The 12,566-nt window shown below is 33.2% G+C and overlaps 1 long non-coding RNA gene across 1 annotated transcript in view; it reads right to left on the reverse strand.

The window, feature by feature from the left end:
* The window catches only part of LOC117105105, a 7,537-nt gene extending 4,905 nt beyond the window's left edge, over positions 1-2,632 (reverse strand). Inside the window, exon 1 of the long non-coding RNA XR_004444855.1 lies at positions 2,547-2,632. This is a non-coding gene — a long non-coding RNA (uncharacterized LOC117105105). The remainder of the gene's footprint in view (positions 1-2,546) is intronic.
* Positions 2,633-12,566: the final 9,934 nt, after the last annotated feature.

Here is a 12,566-nt window from a genome sequence, read left to right on the forward strand (position 1 = left end):
TACGGGAGAGAGAGAGTGTGTTTCGAACCATGGGTCTACTGCCTATATATCATAGGCCTATACTTTCAATTATGCCACAACAGTATACGTAGGCATTTAACTACCGTAGACCTATATCTAGTACGGTAGCTTACAGAGTAATCACTATTCTAATTAAGAAAGGATGAATAATCTCAGCCCTCAGTCAATAATGTGTAGTGGATTATACTTGTTATCATTATTTTGTCATAATAGCTCCCCAAGAGATACATATTGTACCGTAGATGTTACACAATAATTCAAACATTTTGCAACTTCTTAACGTCGTCATCTGAAATGGCCTAAAATGCTGTGTTCACTTGTTTGCACAGCGGTATATCTCTTTCGAATGTAAGTTTTCTGAGTTATAGCGTAACCACTGTTGCGCAAACGTAAATGAAAATATTATTGAAGTAACGCAATTCATATGAGCACGTTTGGATGGTAATGATTGTGGAAATTCATAGTGATGCAAATTTAATCCATGTTCAATAGTCTTTTATTAGGTAATAGACTATTTTCTCTATCAACTTATACATAAGTCTGTAAACTAAGGTGTTGCTGCAAGCTATAAAGGTAGGCCTATGACTGATAATCCACTTTCAATACGAGTTGGGCTGAACTTTACGTGAAATAGAGGATTTAATATGAAAACAAGTTCACGGAAGTAGGATCTCTCTTTGACTGATATAAAATTACTGAAACACAAGTATTACCTCTGGTCAGCTTTCAGGTAAAATAATACATTATGTCACTGATACTAATTAAGAATCATACTCATATCTTTATGCACTTTAAAATTAAGTTGTGTACTACAACTGGCCACTCTATTATTTTTGTTAAACAATAACACGAGAAAACCGTAAGTGATCAGGTGACTGTTCCTGTCATCTGTAGGATTTACTAATATAGATGTTTATATTACCGGCGCCTTTGACTATAGAGTCTAAAGTATTGAAAATGATTGATAACTCCGTTGATAATATCCGTGTCGAAAATTAGATACACAGATGAGGTAGCTAATTTAATTCGAATCCAATTTCATTGGGACTTAATCATATATCTGCTGGTGAAACTAATACGTCAAGCGTTTGCAAATACTACCGTATATCGACAACCAACAATATCCACAATGCCTCCCGTGCTATTGTAATATGTTAACCAATTAAGTTGTATTTGTGGGTGGGGGAAGGGGAGATGATAGGGGTGATTACGTGATTACATTAGAGACGAACGTTATCCTATCAACAATACCTTCTTTTTTTATGAAATATAATTTAACATTTATTTTCTTATTCAATTTGTTTCAGTTTCGGAAGCCTACTCTAGCTACCGTGAGCATATCAGTATGCCAAATATGGTAAGTGCTGAAATAAGCAATAATCTACAACAGACAATAGAAAAGCCACGAGTTACTGCAAAAAAAAGTCTAATACATAGAAAGCGAGATTGCGAAAGACTCGACAGGAAACTGGACCCTTACTCCTGATCAGATGTGCTGTTCTAATTCATGTAAATTTCATCTTTCCATTTGATACTATCGCTACATATCAAAATTCCTTTACCACACATTATAACGTTCACATTCTTTTTTTCAAGAAGGCGTTAATGAGAATATGAAGATTGTATGCCAACTTAGTCATTAAAGCTCATGGTCTTATGTTCTAATCTCGAAGGGACGATACGTTTTTCTGAAATTAGTAGACCTACTCAACGAACAGCATAAGAATGTTGAAATTTTTTATCAAGAGCTCCCATTACGTATAATGTCACAGCTAATATGTGTGTAATTATACCGAAATTGTTTAGTTCGGTTTATAGCAGGAACCCCGTAGCACCAGGTCATTTTGAAAAAAAAAATAATAATAATAACCCCCCCCCCCAAAAAAAAATAAAATAAAATAATTATATACACATAGTCACTTCGACCCTTCAATTTGAAATGTTCAAAGCAAAAAAATTACCCTCAAGTAGTTACCCCCCAAAAAAATAAAATAAATAATTATATACACATAAATATACACACAAAAATAAACTTAATTACTTTGCAAACATGTGGTGATCAAAATATTAAGACCAACTTAACCTTTATGAAGTCAGCCATTTGTGATTATAATTTATTTTTTACTATTCAAAATTCAATTCATATCTTTAATTTATGGATCTACAGAAACAGTATAGATATTATTTTCTCTATTTCTATATTTTATCTTATTCAACAATCTTTCCGTGCAATTAATGAAAGATGGGTGACTTTATAGGCGACGGCATCGGTGTAGCTACCACCAATTTGAAGTAAAACCAACAAAAAGTTCAAAGGACCCTTCTTTTGTCACACCGAGATATTGCACGTACAACTTTTAGAATATCTGATATAAAATTACCTGAATATAGGCTTCCATTAAACTATAAGAAATGCAATTAAGGCTTTTTAATGTTACTGGTGCCTGTGACAAAAATAGCAAAAATGAGGTATGAAACGATATAATAACTATAATAGATTTTAAAATACAAACTATAGAACCTACTGTTTGTTTTGAGAAATTCCGGTTGATGATTCCGCTAACTCGGTGATCCTCTTTGACCACTGCAAATAATTCATGGTCGCTTAATAAGATAACTTTATAGGTGGGTGTGAATGAATATTCATATATTCTAAACTTTCGAATTCCCTATTGGTCAATTAATGGATGATTCCGCAATAGTCATTAACCAATCACATTCTCTTGCACCACATCTTCGACAATTTGTGTATGTGCTCCATACTTTAACATATACAATAAGGCACACTTGAGATGTTGTTGGTTGTTAAGTGTGAATGTTGGGACCTAAAGTAGGCTATGCAAGAAAATGTGTTCATGAATTTTAACTACCATCGTCATTCAAAGAAATGTCTCACTTCGTTTAATTAGACGATTGATGACTTACCCTCGATAGATTATTACAAAATTTGTAAGCCCCGTTTCTTGGATATTGTTGCTAATGTAAACACGAGCGTTTGTGATACAAGCGTGTTTTTCTAGCCCTTCGGAAAGGTCAGTTGGTCTTTCCCTTTTTTTATTTACAGTTTACAAAATTTATAAGTACATTTACACGTTTCCATTAATTGGTAATTGTGATGCCCGGAGAAAAATAAGCTATAATGATCAGTATATAATGTTATAATTCTACCCGATTTCTATATAGCATTATCTTCCCGTGCTGAAAAACAACACTATGTTATAGCATTATATTTTTATTTTTTTACTTTTATAGTTTCCACTATACTTTTGCTACTCATACTGTTCTATAAATTTCATCCACATTACCTTGTAGAAGAAAATGGATTAACTACTTCGTCTAGTGGGGTTTATTTTATTTAAACAGCCCAAATCGATATTAGCACTACTTTGTGTCTGCTATAATTATATGATTGGTATTTATTACAGAATTACGGTACTTATTTTATTCAATTTAGAAAATAGGTAAAGTAACATGTGACATGTAAGCCTAATTGTCGTCCTAAAAATAATCATTGACAATATCAAACGGATAAAATCATTGTATCGTTGCGTTCGATTTTTAAAATAAATTTTGAATGAATATGTTATAGGCCTATATAAAATAATGAAAAGAAATGAATAAATGCACTGTATTGATTTATATAATTTGTTTCTTACTGAATTAATGAAAGAATGAATACAAAAATCAAGAATAATGATACAAGATACAATTTAGCATTATTATGGTAAACCAAACAAATAAAACAAACTAACAAACAAAAGCAACAAAACAAAAAATAGAAACTCTCTAAATAGCCGAAAAACTGATTAAGTATTGTATTGCCGAACTCATTAGGACAAAGTTAATAAATAACAACGGACCATGGCCGTGACATTGTTTTATCAATGCCTTGACCAGGATTCGAACCAGGATTATTGAGGCCACAACGCAATGGACTAACCACTATACGGTCACGGCGCGCGTCCTGATGTAAACTGGACAAAACACAAGGAACTCTTACCTTTGGTAAACCATGGATACCTTCCAATAATAATGATAATAATGGACAAGGAAAACAAAATAAATTAACAAATCTGTAGATTATAAAATCAGATTAATCGATTCATTTATAAAATATTAATTAATAAAAAAAAAGACTGTTGCCGTTGTTTATCAATGCCGTGTTTGAACCTGTGTTATCGCGGCCGCAAAGCAATGTACGGTCATCACACATGGAAGTCTGATCTTTAGTAAGCCATGGATGATTTTATCACATTTTATCCCAAAAAAAATGTGTAAACACACTTGTAGAAGCCTGAGGTTCAGGTTTATGTAGATGACTTCCCCTTCGAAAAATAAAATATGTATCTGCAATATTATTAATGAAAAAGTAGGCCTAATGGAATGGCAGGCCTAAATAAGTAAACCTTCTTTTCCATCGAAATTATCATAGGATTTACACGAATAAACTTCAGCTGTTAACAAATGTCTTAAATTATTTTCTTACAGTAGTACAGTAGCCATACAGTAATGATTTTATAGCGCTAAATATAGTAGCGAATAAGCATGGGAAACCTAGAAAACCAGTTTTGCATTGCCTTCTTGGCGCAGTCGGCAGCGCGTCAGTCTCATAATCTGAAGGTAGCGAGTTCGAGCCTCACGGGGAACTGTTTTTTAACTATTATTATTATTATTATTATTATTATTATTATTATTATTATTATTGATCCGACGACCTCGTTGTGGCATCAGAGGACGGGGTCCAGGCCTGTCCGATGGGGAAAATCCCCCTCCCCGCTGGCGCCACCACTATGATCCGTTGACGTTGTGTGCATGTTAAAGAACGCAGTACACTATTCGGAAAAGAGTGATGGTCCGCCTGGGTGATACGCTAGTCCACCGCAGGTTACTCCCAGAAATTTACTGATACCCATTGATACATTAGGTAGAGTGGAAGCAATGTAGAAAAAGTGCCTTGCTCAAGAAGAAGCGAAATGCACAGCGAATTTTAATGCCGGTTTCCAAAGAAAAAACAATTGAATTGAACTTTTGTTTATTGTCCTTTGTTTATTATTAAGTGTTTTTTTTTTTGTTTGTTATTGTCATTATTTTGGTATTCATGAATGATATTGTACTACTGTATATTTTGCATTTGATATTTTAGCAACAAGACTAATAGGATCCGGAACGCTTGTAAACCAACGCGCGTGCGCCAGACACCCGAGGTATTTGTTCATCATGAACTTTAAAGGCAGGTTCATTAGATGTACTTTAGCTCCACAATGAGTGCGTTGTCGTTCATCGACATTTTTCAACATTAAAGATGTCTAGATGCTTCCATCGAAGGTCGCGAGTCGACCACCTATATGCAAATTGTGCTTGAACATAACAAAGGAAAATCCCCAGATTCGTAACTAGTATTTACCGTTGTTCATCTCTAAATGGTTTGAAAAGGATACCGAACTGTCCCTGTTGTTGTTAAAGTCAGGCTCCGGAGGAAAAAAAATTTTTGATATGTTGTAAAACTGATTTTTCTAAGACAGAAAAAAGATGTTTGACGAAAAACTAGGGAACGGTGAATGAGATACAGATTTTTGAATATTTAAAAACTGGGGGAATAAGGTGTGAAAATGGGCAGTTACGCCCCTTTTCCCCCCCAGTTTTTAAATATTAAAAAATCTGTATCTCATTCACCGTTCCCCAGTTTTTCGTCAAACAACTTTTTTCTGTCTTAGAAAAATCAGTTCTACAACATATCAAAAAATTTTTTTCCTCCGGAGCCTGACTTTACAAGGTAATATACACTACCATTAAAGATATTTCCTATTAGCTTTGCCAAATTACTTATTAATGAGTTCTTACGACTGAAAGCAATTATTAATACAAGTGTAGGCCTGTCCTCATTGTGGTCTATCATCTCCAATTGCTTTTCTATATAAAAGCTATTCGATAACTGAATGTTGGATCTATCATTATTATATCATTATCAATAATCTGAAATAAATGCATTATTTTAAGATGAAGATTAATTAATAAATTCCCCATGGAACAGTAGCAATATAGGGAAATCTTAGGAATATTATCGCAAATGTTACATAGAAAGCACTGTGAGTACTGTCTCCATTTTTATACAACTATACTAGTACGGTATGTTTTTACATTAATTTCGTGTATTTCCTTGTGATTTCATTTAATTTTTTCCGATGGATGACGTCTCTGTCCGGACCCTTTTGCATTTTGAATTGTTCCCTGACAAAAATAAGAAAATGTAAAGTTTGAAATTTCAGAAGGCACTGTAGGCTCATAATATATTATCGAAACCATTATTATTTTTAATTTTGTAAAAAGCAAGATGACAGTTTTTAGTTTTTGATAAGTCTGATTAGTAATAAAATAGATATCACTTCACGTGATCAGTTCATTTTACTATGAAAGAGATTATTTCGCAAAGTCATGTACATTGTTTAATCAATAGTAATAAAAGAGCATTGAACTTTTTTGCATCTTTTCATATTCATTTTGCTCTCCTAACAATGTTCAATTTATTTCTCATAAAACACAATTATCGCCAAATATAGACCAAAACAGCACGCACGGGTTTACGTAATGTTTGTAATGAATACTATGAGATCTTGCACGCGAGTAAAGTTTTTATATATCTTATTAAATCGATAAAACTGCGTTAGGCCTATAACTTATTTGAAATATCTTATACTCACTGTTGTTTAGATTTTGTCAGATAGCTTAAAAGGTCCCTACCTGAATTTATTTTCAAGATTTTTTTATAATAAAGTTGACATTTTTAATATGTGTGATATACGCATAATGTAGTATTGAAGAAAGTCCATATTAAGTTCCAACAGTATATGCTGTACTGCAACAACAGTCAATCGTAAAAAAATGAAAAGCCCCAAAATACTTCATTAATTACCATAATTTCTAGTAGGCCTATTTTCTCTACAAATATTATTTGATTGATTGATGGATTGAATGATTGATTGGTAACATGAAAGTCTCTTTTGAGATACATCGTGTCGTTCCCATTGGGCAGTCAGGGTGTATGTATACAATCTCTGAAGATATCCATCCATGCCATTAGCACGTAAGCTCAATGTGGTCGTACACTGATCATTAGAGCGTATACGTGCGTTAATACCTCCCCAGTGTAACCAGATGTATTATTACCTTGATGGTATAAGCCTAACTTATATGATGTAGGACTAAAGCACTGTTTATGGCATTGGCGTTTGCATGCTTTAAAGACTATGGATCCGTATCATGACAAAAACGCATAAGAATACACACACCAATTGAAAAAAAAAACACAGGAAACAAGAAGTGCATTTTACAAAAATAAACAAGATAACCAAAATAAGTGAAAATAAAATTAATCTTCTTTTTTTTTTTTTTTTTAAATAGGGATTCAACAGTTCTTGTTAACACTCTTATTGTAAGTTACTGCCTGTAACACCATAACTACTAAAACATCGTTGACACTATTTAGAAATCATTAACCGATCCGAATAATCCAGTGTCTGGTATTATTAACGTCTGCATACGATTTATTTGTTTGGCATTCTTGAAAAGTGTAGTTTTAAAAATTCATAAAAACCAAATGTAATGTTGTAAATATAGCTTTTAATTGGTTCTATCATACTCAAACTGTCTTGTGGTAATGCTATAAATATGATTTTGAACGTTATAAGAAGAGGAATCTGCGAGTGTTAAAAAAGGCTTGCCCCAACCTGGGCTATTTAGGTCTATTGGGAATTCAAATCCGACTACGCGCATGGGTAGTTGGACAGCACAAGTCCATATATATTCAATATATAATAAGGAATTAGTGTTGTTAACTATATTTGTTGCTATTACTTTTTTTAATAATGAGGAAGACCCATGAAACAGAACCAAATTAATGAGACCCTCGATGCTTTATTATAAAATCTATTTATGAGAATTGTAAGCTATTTCTTCTTGAGTAGTATTTTTGGGAAACGGTGTTGAATTTCAGTTGTAAATCGTTAAATATCAGATTGCCATTTCGCATTCTAAACTTAAGCCTTAAAGTCGAAAGATGTAATCAAGGCAGTCTGAACGGTTGTAGTGTGTATTGAAAGGTCATGTTTACTCCATTCCGTAGAAATGCCATCAATCATGAATGAAGTCGTTTTACGTACTGGTGGTCAGTATATGTAGACAATTAAAAATCTCTTAGAATTCATATTCATCATAATCACCATAATCATAACCATCATAATCATCATTATCATATTTAATAATATTATTACATTTATTATTATTATTATTATTTTATTGTTATTATTATTATTATTATTATTATTATCATCATCATCATCATCAATTTAACATAAAGCCTATCATCATCATCATCATTGTTATTCTTGTTAGAGTGGTAAAGTGCAACGGTCAAAGGGCGTATTTCGGGCCCATGGTCCTGGCCAAAGAAACGCCAATTAATATCCATGTGCCCTTAAAGGTCCGGAGACCCTGGATTTAGTCAGTGATATGTACGCAATGCCGTTACAGTGGCGCGATGGCGTCTTGTATTCATTACGTTTGGCAGTGTTCATTCATCCTCCACATATCCTGCTAATATACAACCATTAATCCTACAATAAATATATTGATTTCTAAAAAGGTCTTTGGAAGTTTGATCAAACAGTTACAGATTACAGTAACCTACCATAATGTTTTCCCTAACACGATCTACTCACTCTCAAGATTTCTGACTTAAGTGATTTGAAATTACAGCTAAAATATGCAAATATGAGTTCTCCGAATATGATAAGTTAATTTGGTAAGGAGGGGTTCAATTTTGATTATTTTATGTACAACCATGAGGGAACACCTGGTCCCGTGACAGTATCCTAAGTGTATATCTAAATAAATTGCTTAAATGTATCATATATATCACATAATCAATAATAATAATATAATACATTTATCACTATTATTGTTTCATTTTATTCAGGAATTAAAATCAATATACACATTTATTATGTATAAAAACAAGAACAACGAACACCAAACATTAATGCCTAGGGTTACTCAAGAAAATGTTTAAATAAAAAAAAACAATTCATCATGACAAGAGGCATGAACCAATGAAAATATTGACTTTAAAGTTTGTAGACATTGATAACTAGCGCACAACATATCATAATATCCTCGTTATCCTCGTAATTATCACATATTTTTCATCTTCAATATTATCAAATTACTATTGCAAATATTATCACGTCATCGTTATAATCCTCTGTTTTCGCTTAGGGTCCTAATTATCAAGTTGCTAACGACATCCCAAGACGATGTTGATGCGTCCGGTCAGTAGAAATGTATTATTTGAAAAATGAATGACGAATATTGAATCTGCTTTGCTGATGCGTAAGTTCCTTCATTAACGAAATTCCATTCATTAATTCGCACAGCCATAAGAGATTAAGGATAAAGATTAATTTACCTAATTGACTTATCATTTCGGTGAAAATCATATTTAAATGAGAATTATTATCTAACATTTCAAAAAAGTGGGTAGTCGTGTTGTTATAGAAGGCACTACGTTTGGGTACCTTCAGCTATAATAACTAACTAAAGAAATATAAAAACAGTAGGCTATCGGCACCATCATAAACAAAATATATAGAACATGACAGTGACAAAATTATTATGACCTACATAGGGCTATCTGAAGTTGTGCAAGTGCAGATAATGCTAAAATTGCTTTGTGAAACCGACATCACTTTCTCGTTAAATCAAATAAAAATAACGACTGTGAATCTCTTTATTTCTGAAATCAGTATAGATACTGTATAAAATGCTTGAAACAATTAATATTTATATTCAATCCAACCACATTTTACAGCAAAAATGGAAATATCAAAAACAATCGTTCGTTAAAATCTTCAATTATGTAAAACCAGGAAAAGCTTCGCTGCTCATGAATGTGATGAATTAGGTTTTAAAAGTTGCTTTCTTGTGAGATAGTCAACAATAATATCGGGTCTATATTTAACACTTTTATGCATTATGTATCCAGTGTTTTATTCGGTTTGTGATTTATAGTAAGTAGTAAGCACTGCAATTACGTGGTCGTTGACTATATAAAGTGAGTGTCCGCGCAGTCACTTTGAAGTGTTCGTTGCAGGCCTAAAGTTGAATTCTGTGTGACTTTTTTTTTATCGTCCACCCAACCAGTGGCGTAGCTAGAGGGTCAAGGGAGGGCACGTGCCCCGGACGCCAGGTTTTTGTTGTTGTTGCGGGGGGGGGGGGGGGGGGAAATGGGGGAAAATGAGATAATGAGTTAAAAATAATAACCACTTTTTAGAGAATCATGACGAAATTGATGTGTGTCGTCAGGCATGAATATTTTCTGAATCTGAATGTAGTTGTTTTTATTGGCAAATTTATATATTGTGATTCGTTTCAGTATTTCGACCCTTTTCTCTTTTTTTTTAAATTCTGTAATGACTACATGACTAAAGCTCATCCTACCATATCTCAGAGCCACGATGGGACAAGTAAGACCTACTTTGGCACTCCTTATGTGCAATGAACCAGACAACATTGCTAACTTTGATCATGTTATTAACTTATTTGCAGATGCAAAAGCACGCACAATTCATTTCAGTAGGATAATGGTAAAGTTGTATACAGAGTTCCGAACATCGTAATGCAGTGTAAGAAACAGGGGTGACGCGACGGGGGAGAGGAAAGGCTCCATTCCGGGATTACTCCCCCCCCCCCCGGGTCGGGGAGAAAAATCATAATTCGTCGGGGAGAAAAAAAATGATATGTATTTTTTGTACATGTAGACTCTAAAATCGATTAAACAAGCCTTTGAAACTCATAAATTGTCAAAAATGTTCGGGGGCTACTCTTGCCCCCGAGCGCCAAAACCTCTAGCTACGCCACTGCACCCGATCAACATTAGTTACGTCGAACAATCCTTTTATATACTGGCCCCGAAACCAGGCTCAGATATACCCGGATGGTATCCAGTGGGGATAGTTTATTACCATCAAAGCGCCTAGTTCGATTAAATACAATACCGGTATTATTATTAACATTGTCTAAAAGGTTCACCCACATCACGCCAATTTTAAACATTCTTCACTGGCTTCCAGTTGATAAGCGAATCATTTTTAAAGTTCTTCTTCTCACCCAAAAATCTATCCATGGTCGTGTCCCACTTTATCTCTGTTCGCTTATAGACAAACAGGTTTCTTCCCGTTTTACTCGTTCTTCTCAATCCCTCAAACTTGTTACTCCACGAGTCAAGCATATTCGTACCGGTGAACGCTCTTTTTCTTTCTCTGAACCTAAACTCTGGAACTCTCTGCCTCCTCAATTACGTATCATTTCTGATCCACAATTATTCAAATCTACTCTTAAATCATTCCTCTTCAAATAGTTCAACTTCTTTCTAACATCCTCCAGCGCCGGTGACAAGCCAGTTTTGTTTGCTTTAATAGGCGCTTTAAAAATGTGTATTATTATTATTATTATTATTAGTAATAATAATAATAACAATAATAATAATAATATAATTTAATAAAATATAATACTATAATAGTATTATTATTGTTATTGGTACTGTTACTATAATTAATTAATTAATTAATTAATAATAATAATAATAATAATAATAATAATAATAATAATAATAATAATAATAATAATAATAATATCGTTTATTATAAAACTGACTAAGCATACATATCCAATACAAGCAGTGATAAAGATGCTGAAAAAACAAGTCAGGCACCACACACAGCACTGTTCATTTCACCAGCAATTCATAACGGACCGACCAGCACATTATACTCTCTGGCGCTATCGTATCAATTTTAACAAATTTCAATTTCCACGTTGCCCCGACGTTATTTGATGTCACCAACAATGTCAACAATTATAAATTCTAGTTCTCCTCAATTTCAAATCTGATTAATTACAATAGCAAAATATACATATCAGAACTTATTCTATAGGGCTACCGGCCGGCAGTAAATGCCCAAAAAAGTGCGATGGTTGATAATTTGCAATATGATTTAATTTAACTTTCAAATGTTAAGAAAAACTAAAATATGTAGAATAAAAAATAATATGTTAAGAAAATGAGATGAAATCCTTAAGAACTCAATCACAATTTTATTCAATATTTGCGTGCAATTACGCATGCTCAAAATTGTAATCAAACAAATTGCGTGCACCTTATAAAAAAACGACATGAGGAAATTTCTGATATTATTTAGAAGATAGGCCTATGTCCCATTGTTGAAGCTCATAACATTGTTTAATTATTAAGCATGAAACATCTTTGCAGAAAACTTTGGAGAAAAGTCTCTGTGGAGAAAATTACACGATTTGGCCGTCGAGCTAAATTTAAGTCAATAATTAAGGTTGTATATTGGTGCTACTGTGAAAAGGTTGAATAAAACAGCCAATAGTTACAATTTTTACAACGCCTTCCAGGACATCGTGTTAAATTCTCGTCGATATCTAATACTTGCATCAGTAATCTCTTTCGACGTAAATTAATTTGCATG

Source organism: Anneissia japonica, unplaced genomic scaffold (assembly GCF_011630105.1).
Source record: "Anneissia japonica isolate Jap-2015-1 unplaced genomic scaffold, ASM1163010v1 scaffold287834_len5846547_cov211, whole genome shotgun sequence".
Taxonomy (NCBI): domain Eukaryota; kingdom Metazoa; phylum Echinodermata; class Crinoidea; order Comatulida; family Comatulidae; genus Anneissia; species Anneissia japonica.